Source organism: Acomys russatus, chromosome X (genome assembly GCF_903995435.1).
Source record: "Acomys russatus chromosome X, mAcoRus1.1, whole genome shotgun sequence".
Taxonomy (NCBI): domain Eukaryota; kingdom Metazoa; phylum Chordata; class Mammalia; order Rodentia; family Muridae; genus Acomys; species Acomys russatus.
In genome coordinates, this window is record NC_067169.1 from 121,929,579 (window position 1) to 121,945,959 (window position 16,381).

The following is a 16,381-nucleotide window of genomic DNA, read 5'->3' on the forward strand; positions in this document are numbered from 1 at the left end:
TACTTTTCATTATTATATAGTGCGTCTCCACCTGACCCTTGATAATATGGTCACAGTTAAGATTGTGAAGATGTGATTCACTCTACTTCCTTCCTGACATTGTTGCTTATGTATACTGAGAAGCTTGCTTCTTGCCTTCCACCGGGGACTTCTCCGTCTCTGTCTCCTCCTTTTTCCTGGACCACCGAAGCTTCTTTGGCTTTTGTTTTTCAGTCTGAATTTGTGGCCTTTAGGCTGTCAGAGCCTGGTGAACAGAATTGCTACCCTGGAAATCTCACTGTTGTTTCTTATCTGAGAAGCCTGATTCTCTCTGTAAGCACATTACCTTATTTGTTCTTGTTGCTGTGAAAAAAAAAATGCCTTGAAAAAGCAACTTAAGAAATAAAGGGTTTCCTCTGGCTTACAGGTCAAGAGTAAAGTCCATTATAGTGACAAAGTCCGCTTGAAGTGGCTGGTCACATTGCATCCACAAGAAGCAATGAGCAATGAATGGTCCCATTTGTCCATCAAGGAACCCAGTGTTAGTAATGGTGATGCCCACAATGGGTGGGTCTTCCCAACTCAACCTAATCAAAATAATCTTCCACGGGCATGCTCAGAGGCTCATCTCCCAGGTGATTATAGATCTCATTAAGATGACAATTGAAATAGACCATCACTATTACTCAGGCTTAGTTGTCACAAAGTAAGATATAAAAGGCAGAAAGTCTTGTTCCCCAAGTTTAAATAGGACATTTTCCTGAAGGAAACTTCAATATAGAGGCCTGATACATTCCCAGATGAGGGTGCAGATGCTCAAAAATTTTCAGCTTTGGCTTTGAAGTTGCCTTTGTGTCACAAGTTTTATGAAAGGCTTCCTGATTACAAAGAGACAATTAAACCTATATCTCTTTTTATTTTATTTTTATATGATATTTTTTATTAAGTATTTTCTCAGTTTTTACATATACATTTATATTATCACACATGTATACAGTAAACTACCTACAGCAAGAAGAACCTTGAAACATTCAGGAATTTTATACAAATAGCGAAAAACACTAAGAATAAACCTATATTTCTACTTGCCCTCCCCCATATAGTACAAGCTGAAAACTCTGTCAATTTACAAATTCTCTTGAAAAATAATGGAGTTGAGACACATCACTACAAATGAGACCTTTTTTATTTTATTGATTTATTCATATTACATCTCAATTGTTATACCCTATCTTGTATCCTCCTGTCGTCCCCCCCCCCCGCACCTTCTGTTTTTCACCCTATTCTCCTCCACTAGGTCTGTGACAGAAGGGGACCTCCTCACCCACCATATGGTCAAAGCCTATCAAGTCTAATCCTGGTAACCTGCTTATCCTTTCTCTGAGTGCTACCAGGACTTCCCACCAAGGGGAAATGGTCAAATATGGGGCACCAGAGTTCATGTTAGAGTCAGTCCATGCTCTCCACACAACAGTGGAGAATGTCCTGTCCATTGGCTGGATCTGGATAGGGGTTCAATGTTTACTGCATGCATTGTCCTTGGGTGGTACAGTAGTTTAAGCAGACCCCTTTGGGTCAGATCTGCCCATCATGATGTTCTTCTTGTGGGTTTTTAGGACCCTCTGCATCCTTCTATTTCCCCATTCTCTCTTACTTCTCTCACCTAGAGTTTCAATCGGAAGTCCCTACATCTATCCCAATCTCTTGGTAAGGGCTGAGAAACACTTAAAGATATGCACAATGTCCTTAGTCATCAGAGAAATACAAATCAAAACGTCTCTGAGATTTCATCTTACACCCATCAGAATGGCTAAGATCAAAAACTCAAGTGACACCACATGCTGGAGAGGATGTGGAGAAAGGGGAACACTTCTCCATTGCTGGAGGGAGTGCAAACTTGTACAACCACTTTGGAAATCAATCTCATGCTTTCTCAGAAAACTGGGAATAGGACTACCTCAATACCTAGCTATTCCACTCCTTGTAATATACTCAGAAGATGCTCCACCACACAAGGTCATATGCTCAACCATGTTCATAGCAGCCTTATTCATAATAGCCAGAACATGGAAACAGCCTAAGTGTCCCTCAGTAGAGGAATGGATAAAGAAACTGTGGTACATTTACACTATGGAATACTACTCAGCTAATAAAAACAAGGAAATCCAGAAATTTGCAGACAAATGGATAGAACTAGAAAGGATCATACTGAGTTAGTTCACCCAGATCCAGAAAGACTCACATGATATATACTCACTCATAATTGAACACTAGTCCAAAAGAGTCATCCCATGAATGTCTCAATTTTAATTTCTGATTTTATTGATTTGTATAGTGTCTCTGTGCCTTAGTTTTTCTAAGGTTTTGTCTATTGTGTTGATTTTCTCAAAGAATTTTAAGAAGTCTTTAATTTCTTTTTTTCCTTCTTCCCTAACCCTGTTGTTGTTGAGTAGAGAGTTGTTGAGTTTAAATGCATGTGTAGTAGGTTTTTTGTTGTTTTTTTGTTGTTGTTGTTGTTGAGGTACAGCTTTAATCCTTTGTGTACTGAGACAATACAAGGTATTATTTCAATGTTCTTGTGTCTGTTGAGGCTTGCTTTGTGATCTATTAAATGGTAAATTTCAGAGAAGGTTTCATGATGTGCTGAGAAGAAGGTATAATCTGTGTTTGGGTGAAAAGTTCTTTAAATATATGTTAGGGTCCTTTGATTCATGACATCTGTTAGTGCATTATTTCTCTGTTTAGCTTCTGTTTCATTGACCTATCACTTGGAAAGAGGGGGGTATTGAAGTATCCCACTATTATTGTGTGGGGATTGATGTATAGTTTAAGCTGTATTAATATTTCCTTTACAAATGTGTGTGTCCTTGTATTTGAAGCATAGATGTTCAGAATTTGATGTCATCTTTGTTGAACTCTCCTTTGATGAGTATCAACTGTCCTTCCTCATCTCTTTTGATTAATTCTCGGTGAAAGTCTGTTTGTATTAGATATTGGAATGGCTACCCCTGCTTGCTTCTTGTGTATTTGCTTGGAAGACCTTCTTCCAGCCATTTACTCTCAGGGAATGTCTATCTTTGTGACAGAGGTGTGTTTCTTGTATGCAGCTGAAAGTTAATTCCTGTTTTTGCATCCATTTTGTTAGTCTGTGTTACTTTATTGTAGAATTGAGACCATTGATGTTGAGAGAAATTAATGACCAGTAAGTGTTAGATCCTTTTATTTTGATGCTGGTTGAGGCAGTGTGTTTGTATCTGGAGGCAATTGCAGGGTTGGACTTTCTTGCTTCTTTCAACTGAAAACCATCCCTTCTCGATGTTCAATACTCTGAAAAGTATTTCATACAATTTTTCTAACTGCTTTAGTTAAGTGAGTTAAAGTTCAGTTCTCCATACTTCATATTAGTGGAAGCAGAAGTTTTATACTTCAAATTTTAAATTCTATTCACAGGATTGGCAAATAACCCAGCAAATCTATTTAATGCAAAACCATGAATAAAAAACCTGAGTGGAGGGAGATAAGAGTGCATACTGCTTTTGCAGAGGACCTGAGTTTAGTTACAGGACATCTGATGCCCTTTCCTGGACCCTAAACACTGTATGCATGGTGTGCATATACACCATACAAATACACATAATTAACATGTGTAAAAATTAAATATAAATAAAAATAAAATCTATTTTTAAAATTTCTACTGGGATATATACTCATAAGACTATTCTTAGACCTGGGATAGTACATATCAAAATAGCAACAAGGATTTTTATCTTCCCTGTAGAAATATAATTTATTTCTCAATTTTCTCACTTATTTGTCTCAAATCTTCCAAAATATGTGAGAGTTGTATTCATATTTATAAAAGATATAATTTCCCCTTTTTTGTTTTTCAAGATAGGATTTCCCTTTACAGCTTTGGCTCTCTTGGACTCACTTTGTAGACCAGGGTGGCCTCAAACTCACAGTGATCCACCTGCTTCTGCCTCTTTGAGTGCTGGGATTATGCTACTGTGCCCATCTTATAAAATATATTTTTAAATGTGGTTTACTCTAACAGAAATAAACTTATTTTGCTTAAATGGTTTATTTCTTCTATGGATCAATCACGTTGTTCTATATCACCTCTGGTGTTTATCATTTGAAATACAACTATGACAGTATGTGTAATCACCCAACATATATCAGGTGAAACTATACCTTGGTTTTAAAACCATTCCTAGAGAGGACACCCTATTGAGACTTTAGGTGAGAGTAGCATGGAAGAATAAGGAAATAGTAGGACCCACAGGGTCCTGGAAACCTACAAGAAGAACTTTATGACAGGCAGATCTGGGTCCTGGGGTCCTCCTCAAACTAAGGCACCAGCCAAGGAGAATATAGGCAGTAAGCTTCGAACCCCTACCCAGACCTAGCCGATGAACATGATATTCTCCACCGTTGAGTGGAGAGGGAGATCTGACTCTCACACGAACTCTGGTGCCCCTTTTCTGACCATGTCCCCTGGATGGGGAGGCCTGGCAGCACTCAGAGGAAGGATAGCCAGTTACCGAGACTCGATATTCTAAGAGCATATATAGGGGGAGGAGGTCTCCCTCAATCACAGACATAGGGGAGGGGAGAAGGGGGAAAGTGGGAGGGAGGGAAGAATAGGAGGAAACAGGGGAAGGGCTAACAATCGAGATGTAATATGAATAAATTAACAAAAATAAATTAAAAAAAGAAATAAAACCATTCCTAGTGAACTATATTGAATTACATATTAAAATGACAATTATATTTTAACCATATTCTACAGAACATGATCCAATCTAATATTTATGTAAAAAGCTACATTTAAGCAATCTCAGTAGAAGAAATTCTTCACTTATACATTCCATTGAGTATGATATGCATGTCTCATACATTTCTAAGCTCATACATAGAAAGAAAATATTTTAAATGAGTGTCAGTTACTATTGCAATTGATTACAAGTAATCCTCAAAATGTATTTTTTAAACTTTCTTTGATTTCCATAGGAACTGCATGTTTCTGTAAGAACAATCAGCAGTTTCCTTCATATATTACTGTACAATGCAGTCTCTTGATACATGTTTCTCTTTCACAAAGCCAATGCCATAAAAAAGCTTAAAATCTTGACTCTATTGATAATTTTGAACTCTGTTATATATTCATGAGTTTTCAGTGACTGCCTTTGTAAAACATCTCAGGCTGACACCGGATAATTAATCTTCTCTAATCTTTTCAACGAATCCAGTTTTGCTTCCACAATTATTATTTTGTTTATAATTTTAATTTTATTAATTTCTACTCTCACCTATTTTTCTGGATATTTTTATGTGTTTAGCCTTGAACTTATCTTACATTTATTTCTATAGTTTCATTAAAAAGAATACTAAACTGTTGATCCATTATCTTTCTAAAATAAGCATGTAATGAGGTAAATTTCCTTGTAATTATCATTTTTGGTGGAACCCACAAATTCTGATGTGCTGTATCATTTTTGGTTTTGTAGAAAGTGGCTGATATAGCCTAGTACTGGCCTCCAACTCTTTATCTAGCTGAGAATGATATTGAGCTTCTGATCCTCCTGCCTTTTTCTCTGTAATGATAGGATTATAGGCTTGTGGAATCATACCCATTTTAGGCAGTTCTGGCATATAAACCCAGGGCTTTCTGCATCCAATGCAAGCACTATATCAACTGAGCTATAACTTCTGTTCCAGATAGAAATACTATATCTATTGTTTACCACATTTTGTTCTATCCTAATTTCCAGGCTACCTCAACATAAAGTATACTAAGTCAATACACCCACTAGCCACAATTGAATTAAATTTATAAATACAATGCAACATAATTGTAATTTCCCAAATATTTGTAATCTTTGATGATTAATCCTAACCTATCACCTAACTGGATTTAGAAGCAGCTAGGATGTTAGAAAAGCACACCTCAGAAAAGTGGAAGGTTTACCAACTCTGAAGGTTTTTACATCATTTTAGAGCCTGAAGAAATAGATAGAACAAAATCACACTTAAAAAAAGAGCAAGCCTCCCAGTGACATCAACTGAACATAGTATAAGAAGACAGTAATAGTAGAAACAGATGTCATATCAATGCTGGACAGTAGGAAGGAAAGGATCCCAAGATCAGGCAAAAGAGTCAGAGATGACTATAATTATGATGACAACAACAACAAAATGACTTCTTTAGTTGGTTCTTAGACCTTTAATCACCAGTGGCCAGCATCTGACTAAGTCCTTCATGATAACTCTTTCCATGAAGGAATAACAAAAAAGAATGAAAGACAAATCAAGACCCCTAACTCCATGCCTTTTCATTATGGAACATTAAAATTTCCCAAAACAATGAACTTTTTGAGAATTTCTCATCAACCTACTGATTACTTACATTAATTTCCAACTGTTTTCATATTTCCTTGTTGACTTGTTATTATTCAATTTCTAATTTGGCTTCAAATGTTCAGAAAATATATTATACTTGAGTGAAACATTTGAGCATTTGTTGATATATGTGTTTTGGTGACTATCCTTTTCCTCAGAGAAACTGTGCATCTTGCTACTATTGGATTCAGATATGTTTGCATACATAGTGTTTTGTATCACTTGGTGCTCTTGATAATATCAGTGAGATTGCCTTTCTTAGTGTAGTTCTTCTCTTATATCTGCTTTATGATAATTTTCCAGTATAAACAGCTCAAACTGAACCTAAGACTGTATAATATTCTTTTCTTACATCCCTTTTTGTCAGTGACCAAGAAAATGGGACAAGGCAAAATAAAAACTGTAATTGCTTTCATATCACACTTTGGGATCAATGTTCTTGTCTTAGAGTACAAATAGCTTTGCATTCCAAAACACTTGAAAATCATGTTAATTGTATGCTAGTTGAATAGAGTTTTACACATACCCATTATATCTACTCCACCATTGTGTTTTTCAAACCTGAGATTGTACTAATTTCATCCTATTAATTAGTAACTGATATTCAGAAAAAAACTCACAGCAAAATTGTGAGTTTGTTTATACATTTTTAATTTGATGAATTTTTTATTTACATGTTCATATTTTACATTATGTTATTAAATAAATATAAAGTTTGAAAACTTACAACTTTGTGTTATACTTAACATGCTACTATTAATATACCTTATTTGTAGTAATTCTTTATGTCACAAATATATTTTGAAATGAATATGTGTATGTTGACTTATTTTTAATGATTTTACAATGTTTTGAAAATTTTTTCCTCTCAATTTTTTTATTTTTATATATTAGATATGTCTTTTTAAATATACAGTTGTGTATGTGTGTATTGATAGTCCAACTCTTTGTTGTTATGCATTCAATATGAAATGGTCTCCAAAAACATTTGGTTTCCAGATGGAAATTCTATTTCTGCAGGAGGTATCTGACTTGAGGAGGTGAAGATAAGTTAACAGACATCATTAGGGATGTGGCAATGAAGCTTATACACAGTCCCTGCTTGTGCTATTCTCTCTCTTGTTCTCACTCCTTCCCTCCTCCATCTCCTTTCTCTCCTCTAACTGTCCCATCTCTCTTCTATCTTCCTCTTCTCTCTTCTCTTTTCTGTCTCCTTTTCTTTGTTCTCCCTTCCCTCTTTTTCTATCTCTTCTCAATACTATAGCATATTGCCTCACTACATACTCAGAAAAAGAAATTCAAGCAACCATAGAAAGAAACCCCTGACATTGAACCAAAGCAAATTCCCTCCATTTAAGTTGTTTCCTCTAGCATGTTGTCATAGCCAAGGAAAACTAATGCGGACATTTTAATTCCTATGTAGTTATTTAGTTGTTTTAGAGTTCATATAATTACTGCAAGTTTTGAGTTTAAACAATCCATATTGGTTTTGTTTTATTGTTTTAATTTTACACACAGACAACTATTCTGTTGTTATTTATTTTTCACACAAGGTCTGATGTAGTTCAGACTGGCCCTGAATTTACTGTAATACTAAGATGATCTTAAACTGCCTCCACTACTAGGGACTTGGAGTACAGGCCTGTGCCCTCATGCTTAATTGTATTCAATGCTGGGAATGGAACACAGGGCTTTTCTTATGCTAATCCACCAACTCAGCTATACCTCCAGCCTTATTTACTTAAACATAATCAGATACTTGCAATCTCTTTTGAACTTTGCTACTCCCTGAATTTATGAGTTTCCAAGTACATACATGTTCTGTCACTGAATTAGCTCACTATTTGTTTATATAAAAGTTGTATTATTTCATCACCATTATTTCACATTGAAATGTGTGTATAAAGTTTCACCATGTAGTATCCTGATATACATATACATTGAAAAAGAGTTATTTATTGAAAATACCAGGTATGGTGCCTGGAACTAAAGATATATCCAGTAAGTAGTAGTTGTTGTTGAATAAAAACAAAAGAATTATCCCAATCAAATAAATCAGAATATCTGTCATTTCAGTTACTTGCCTATAGAAAAGTGAAAATTTAGCCAATATTGTTGAGTATGTTAGGGAAAAAAAACATTTCATGCACTGTTGGTGTGAATATAAATTGGCACAGCTTTTAAGCCAACAATTTTGAAAGTTATCAAAAAGCATACGATGGAGCAAGAGAGATGTCTCAGGGAATAAAGGGACTTGCCAACAAGCCTGACCACCCAAGGACTGAGCTGAATATAAGGTAGAATATACAAGTAAAATAGCACTATAAGGATTATAGGTGTACCTATATTTCTTCCAGAGAATTATTTTCATTTGAATTGCTGAATTACAACACAGAAGTTGTATTTTACAATTTTGTTATACTATTTGTATTTATTTATATGATGTGTGTTGTGTATATACATGCCTTATTGAACATGTGGAGGACAATTTGTGTGGACTTAGGAAGTCAAAGATTTTATTTCTCTCTCTCTCTCTCTCTCTCTCTCTCTCTCTCTCTCTCTCTGTCTTTTTGTCTCTCTCTCTTTCTGTCTCTTTGTCTCTCTGTCTTTCTGTCTTCGTCTTTCTGTCTCTGTGTCTCTGTCTCTGTCTGTCTGTCTCTCTCTACCTCTCTCTCTCTCTCTCTCTCTCTCTCTCTCTCTCTCTTCTCTTCTCCTCTCTTCTCTTCTCTTCTCTTGCTCTCCTTACATAGATGAAATGTGACTAATTGCTATCTTTCTCCTGCCACTGTCTCTTATGTCTTCTACAAGGCGTGGTTTCTCTGAAACCATAAATAACATAAGTTCTTTTTTTCTGATAATTGGTCTTGGCTATGGAAATTTATCACAGCAACAGAAAAATAACTAATATCCTTGGGATGTGTGAAGGTGTCTTGGGGAAAGATAAGTATTTGTATTTATAGACTTAGTAAAACACCAACATGGGTAAGCTGTTTCCAGTCCACAGAAGTTCCAAACTGATCAAAAGTTTAGAAAAAAATATTGAATTTTAATTCTTCTTGAGAAAATATATTTCGCTTCTAATGTAAAAAATTTGTTTCTTTGGCTTTCAAATTTCAGATTTGGATAGAAATCTACACCATTAGCTTCACTGCTTCTCAAGTGTTCAGTTTGGACTAAAACTACATGATTGAATTCTCTCAGCCCTTAGCCTGAAGGAAGCTTGTTGAGCTTCCAAATCTCCATAATAACTTTAACAAATCTCTGTCTCAATGCCTCTGTGTCTGTCTGTCTGTCTTGTATGGTATGTATGTCTGTCTCTATCCTCTCTCTCTATCTATCTCTATCTGTGGTTTTGACTGTGTCGTGTGTGTGTGTGTGTGTGTGTGTGTGTGTGTGTGTGTACTTCTGGTCATTTCTGTTTCTCTCAAAAACTAACACTTACATCATCTGCCTGCACCCCCCACCTTGCAATACTTCTATTTTTTTTGTAAACTGTCATCAAGTTAACCATTATGCTCTCCATTCTGTATTTCTTTGACAGAAGACTTGACCTTGCCTCGGGATACTCAAACTTCTACTTTCCCAGGTTAGGGATGCTCTTTCCCTAGAATGCTTGTAACATTGATGTGCTGAACGATACTTACTCATATAACTCAGAATTCATACTCCCAATGCATCTTTGGCTAAATTTTCAAAATCAGGAGCTCTGTCTACCCAGCTCTTTACTCTAATATTTTTTCATTCATACATATATTCTGACACCTAGCAGAGGTTCAGTATATTGCTTTTAAATGACAAAAATAAAAATCTGTTAGGAAAAACCACACAGGATTGCAATGCTTCTGTACTTCGGCCTCCTGAAGTATGAGATCCCTTTCTTTCCAGAGACCCCACAGCAAGATAGATCATGAAATCCCAAAGGAGCTCATTTCCTTTTAAACACAATATTACTTGTTGTACAGAAGTCTATTGTCCAAATGCAATTAGAAATTTAGTCACACTTACAAATTCCAAATATAGCCAGGAGTGGTGGTGCATACCAGGAATCCCAGCACTTGGGAGGCAGAGGCAGGGGAATCTGTGAGTTCGAGGCCAGTCTGGTCTACAGAATGAGTTTCAGGACAGCCAGGGCTACACAGAGAAACTCTGTCTTGAACCCCCCCCCCCTAAAAAACCTCCAAATATGCCAACCTGCCTCTAAACTTTTCAAGGTGCGATATACAAAGAGGGACAGACTTCTCTATTTTGGCTCTTCCTAAAAACCTAAAGCAGGATGGGGTGGTAATTTCAAATATTCTAAAAACTTCAGCATATATATTTTCCCATTCCTCATAAACCTTATAATTCACGCAAAGAGTCAGCTACTCTGCTGCTATAGTATTTGATTGTGAGTGGCTATTATTGCTCAAGGGTATAAATATCTGTGAAAGTATAGAAAATAATGTCATTTGTGAAACCTCTAAAATCCTTTTCAAGGCTTCTTCCTCTGTGAATCAGCCCAGGAAAAGGTTTTTAGCACAACCTATTTTGTGATGATACAATGTTTACTCAATAACATTATTGATATCTTTGTCCCTCAAGTTGTTTCATTCTTCAATTACATTATTTTTTGAGCCTCAGTTTAAGGGGCAGGATAAGCCCTGGAAGTAATTGCATTTTCCTTGTTCTGATGACCCTAACATGCTTTTCTGTTCTTCTACCTATTCTAAGGCTTTTCTGTGTCTTGGAAACCTATAGGACAATGAACAACTTAAGAACTGTTGTATTGTTGTCATGTTTCGCCACAGTATGTTCTCAACAATACTATGGAATTATTAGACACATGTAACTGACTTATTTTAAGGCTCTGCATGAATAGCATGGGCACAGTTCAAATGTACACACAGAAAAGTAATGACAGGTCTAAGTGGGCAGAGGGTAAATGTTTTCCTGCATGTCTTTGTTGCTTACACATTCCAGACGTGGGACCCACAGGAAAGTGCTCCTAACACATCTGTTCAAACAAATAATAGGAGGTTCATAGACCATGTTATGAGCTGGACCTATTGCAAATTTCAAGTGCCAAAGTTATAGGCACAAGAAACACAGAATATGACTATCCTTGGAGAGAAGTAATTAAGTTACAGTGGGGCTGTAACTCTGTGACAGAGCATTCACCAAGACTGCACAAAGCACTGAGTTCCCTCTTCAGTACTGAAGAAAGGAAAGGGAGCCCTCCTTCCTAACATCTGACCTCTACCTGTTAAGTCTCATCTGTATAACCAAACTGTCTCTGTTATCTTCTCAATTTGGAAGCTGCTAGCCGGCACTCTTTGTATACTCAAGTAATCAAGTTTATTCCTTCTCAAGTCTCTGATGGGGTTGAAGACCAGATAGTTTAGTCTTACAATAAGCTTAGTTGTTTAGGGATTAAGATGTTTTAAAGTCTAGATAGATGTTTTAAGTTAATAGAGATGAGATATGGTAGATATTGAGTTACATTCAGAATTTTAGACTCACAGAGATAGGAAAGATGTTTTCTGCAAGATTACAAAATACAATTAACCAAAACACCTTGAATGTAATGTTTATATAAGTCCTGATTGTTTCATGGTTCCTCTTGCTGTATGTAGTTTATTGTATATGTAAATATATGTATATGTAAATGTACATGTAAAACTATTTAATAAAAAGTTACAAAAGAAAGGAAGGAAGGAAAGAAAGAAGGATGGGATGAAGAAAATAAAATGCTCAAGTTAAAATGGTGGCTGCTGATCCAATTGACTGTCCCTTATAAGAAGACACTAGGACACAAAGATATGCAAAGACAAAAGAAGAAAATACGGATCCGCAAATCAAAGAGAAACCTCAGAAGCAACGACCTTGCCAAGAATGTGATCCCAGACTTCTTGTCTCTGGAACTATAGGCTGTACATTTTTTGTGTTTCCTAGGCCATAGTATTTTGTAGTGGAATCCATTGCAAACCATAGAGATGGTTTCCTGAGAGCATTAATGAGTTGTCAGTTGTTTTTTCTGTTAATACAAAAGCAGATCTCATCTGATTTTATGAAATGCAAAAGCCATCCTGTTACAAACATTAATAATGTTGATGGATTTTTCAAAGCTTTCCTCTACGTATTGATTTATTTAACTAGGAATTTCTAAGTAGTCTTCACTGTTCATATCAATCATGTCAGAAGTGATGTCAGAAAAAGCCACACGGCAATGGCATGAGTCTACAGTAACCTTCGTTGTTTCCTGCCTAGCTGTACAGAAGTCTTGGATTCCTTGGGTCATGGAACCTTTCCCACTCCCAGCTCAGTTTTGGAGGCTCCATTTTCTGGCCTTTAAGAGGGAGAATAGTGGCTATGAGGCCATCAAACAACAAATCAGAGAGAATGCCTGAGGAATGCTCAACGATGAGGCCACTGATTCAGAGATAAAGCATGCTCCTCATTATTGTGACTCTGCTTTGAGCTGTATGGAGAGAGTAGGCTGCCTCTTCCTATACTTCCCCCCAACTCCTGTCTTAGACAATGAGACTGTCACTCACTTAGCTATAAAATTACCTCCTGATTTTCAGAGAAGGGTACATTTGTTTGTGGATTTAAATGTCCCTTGTTCCCATACACATGAAAAATCAAGAGTCAATGTTACATTCGAGATGTGATTCATCACTGGTATTTCTAGTGTTCTCTGTGTATACAAAATGGAATTAGGGGAAAGAACAAGCTTGCTCTGAGTAGAAATCTTATTTGAAAAGAACAGATAATTTTCTTTTTAGCAGACAGTATTAGTTATGTTTTCTTTGTGACTCAAGTCATCTTATGAGCATTACTTCTTTCTTTCTCACTGTGTCATTTCTTGTATGGTTATAATGACAGTACTAGTTTATTTTTGCTCTAAAATATGTGCTTCCTAATGAAAACAACAGTACATATGCTTGCAAATAATAAAAAATACAAGGGCTAAAGGGATGGCAGAGTAGATAAAAACACTTATCTCATGTGACCATGAGGGACAGTGTTCCAGTTCCCCAACTTCACACCAAAGAAAGATGCCAGGCAGCCAGTCTGTAATCCTAGCACTTCTAACAAGCTGTCTAGATAGACTACCAAGGACAAGTGAACTCTGGATTCAGCAAGAGATGTTGCCTCAATAATCACAGTGGGGAATAATTAAGAAAGACACCCAACATCAACTTGAGGCATCCACAACAATATGCACATACATGTACATGTACAAGAAAACTTGTGTCTACACATGTATAAATATTTATATACCTATTTGCAGCACATATATTTACATGTTAAAAATCTAGCCAACCAGCAAAATCCCAAATAATATAGATACATGTATACCAATAGCTTTTTTTCAGTACTAAAATATGAAACTGGGTACATTGCAATCTGATTTCTTTTTTATTTAGTAATTATGTCTTCATGTGTATATAAATGTATTTGAGGGGCAGGAGAGGTGGCTCAGTAGTTAAGAGCACTGCCCACTCTTCCAAAGGACCTGGGTTCAATCCCAGCACCCACATGGCAACTCACAACTGTCTGTAACTCCAAGATCTGACACCCTCACACCAATGCATATAAATTAAAATTAAAATAAAATAATTTTAAAAATAAAAATAAATCTATTTGAGACTTTAAATAACAACTGCAGAGAAATATTTTGTATGGCTGTATCATAAATTATTTCAAACTCCCAATTGCTTGACGAGAAACTCAGCCATTTTAATTACACTCTTTTAAACTATATGTCTATACTCATGTGCCTTTGTCATCTCTGAGATTTATTTCCAAGGCTCTTAACAAGCTAGTTAGAAAGTGATGTGCTATTTATACCTTAATACATATTCTTAAATATTCTTCCAACATAGTACCACCAGTTTACACAACCATACAGAAATTGCCCATTTCCTGACACATAATAATCAGTACCATTAATATTTTTCTCCCTTCCCAATACATATTTGTGTTTATATATCTTAGATTGCTGGAAAATTAGAACATATTTTTACATACATTTGCATTCATATTATTTTTTCCTTCCCATAATTTAACCAGTTCTCTGTTACGGCTTTTGACTTTTGTTTTGTTTTTAAATTGCTTAAAACATTTGCATTTTAGAGCCATTAACCCTTTGTGCAAAAGACTCATAACCCTATCTTTATACATCTAATATTCTATCGGTGCATCAAGTGTATGTTTCTGTGATTATCTTCAGCCGTTTTCCGCTGAAATGGGATAAGGCCTTTGGGATGTAAGTACCACAGATTAACTTCTGGGTTGTGATGCTTTTCTTCCTCACCCAAATGTCAATCTCGGGGATCATTTTCTTTTCTTTTTTTAATTTTAACTTTATTAGTTTATTCAGATTACAACTCAATTGTTATCCCATCACTTGTATCCTTTTGTTCCTCCCTCACTCCCGCTTTCACCCTATTCCCCTCCCCTAGGTCTAAGACTGAGGGGGATCTCCTCCCCCACCATATGGTCATAGGCTATCAAGTCTCATCTTGGTAGCCTGTTTATTCTTTCTCTGACTGCCATCAGGCCTCCCCACGAAGGTGAGTTGGTCAAATATGGAGCACCAGAGTTCATGTCAGAGTCAGTCCCTGCTCTCCACATAACTGTGGAGAATGTCCTGTCCATTGGGTAGATCAGAGTAGGGGTTCAATATTTACTACTTGTATTGTCCTTGGTTAGTGCAATAGTTTGAGCAGACCGCTCCCCCCTGGGCCCCGGTCCACCCATCAAGATGTTCTTCTTGTAGGTTTCTAGGATCCTCTGGGTCCTTCTATTTCCCCATTCTCCTATATTTCTCTTACCTAGAGTCCCAGTGGGATGTCCTCATATCTATCCCAATCTCCTGGTAAATGAAGACTTTTGTGGGGCATGCCTTTTGGGCTAGTACCCAATTATAAGATAATTTTCAATAGATGTCTCACATGCAGTTCTTTGCCTCAGAGAGCTGCCCAACCAGCAACAATTGGTGCCAGAAATAACTTGAGAAATATGACTCTAAAAGAGGATATTGACTTGGATCACCCACACAGAGGCTGAGGATGGAAACCCTACCCATATTGGAACTTCTGGTCTTGACTGGGCACCTGAGTCAAAAGAAATGTCTCAGCAGTTAGGAGCACTCTCCTGAGGTCCTGAGGTTCTGAGTTCAATTCCCAGAAACCATCTATAATGAGATCTGGTGCCCTCTTCTGGCATGCAGGTGTACATGCAGGCAGAGCGCTGTATTCATAATAATAAATAAATCTTAAAAAAAAAAAAGTGCCACCAGAGGACAGCAGGTTACCAAGAAGAGACTTGATACCCTATGAGCATATATGGGGGGTGGGGAATCCCTCTCAGAAACAGTCATAGGGGAGGGGAATAAGGGGAAAATGGGAGGGAGGGAAGAATGGGAGGATACAAGGGATGGGATAACCATTGAGATGTAACAAGAATAAATTAATAAAAAATAAAAAAACAAAAAACAAAACAACAAACAAACAAACAAAAAAAGGATGTGGAACATCTCAACTGTCCAGGTCCTCAAATTTCAAAATCTTATAGGTTTTCAGAATGAGTCCTTTTCCCTGTTAAATAGTGCTCTATACTTGTTTGAAGTCCATGCAACTTTGTAAGAAAATATGTATCTCTTTCAATATTTGTCTTTACTCACTCTCCCACATATCCTCTATAACAATTACTGTGCTTAAGATATAATATACCATAGTCAAGTAAGTTCTGGCTGTGCTAATAGGTAAGACAGACTATATTCCAGAAAAGCTACAAGCTTTTCTCAGCACAAACTATCGAGACAGGATGTCTAGGACTACTGTAACATGGATGACTACTCTAAAATTTACACTTTCTCTATAGGGATGCTCACACATAGTTTATGGAGTCTGCTTTTACAGTGTGTGTGTGTGTGTGTGTGTGTGTGTGTGTGTGTGTGTGACAACCATATTCCAGATGCAGTCACTTAGCATTTCATGAGAAGTCATTATTT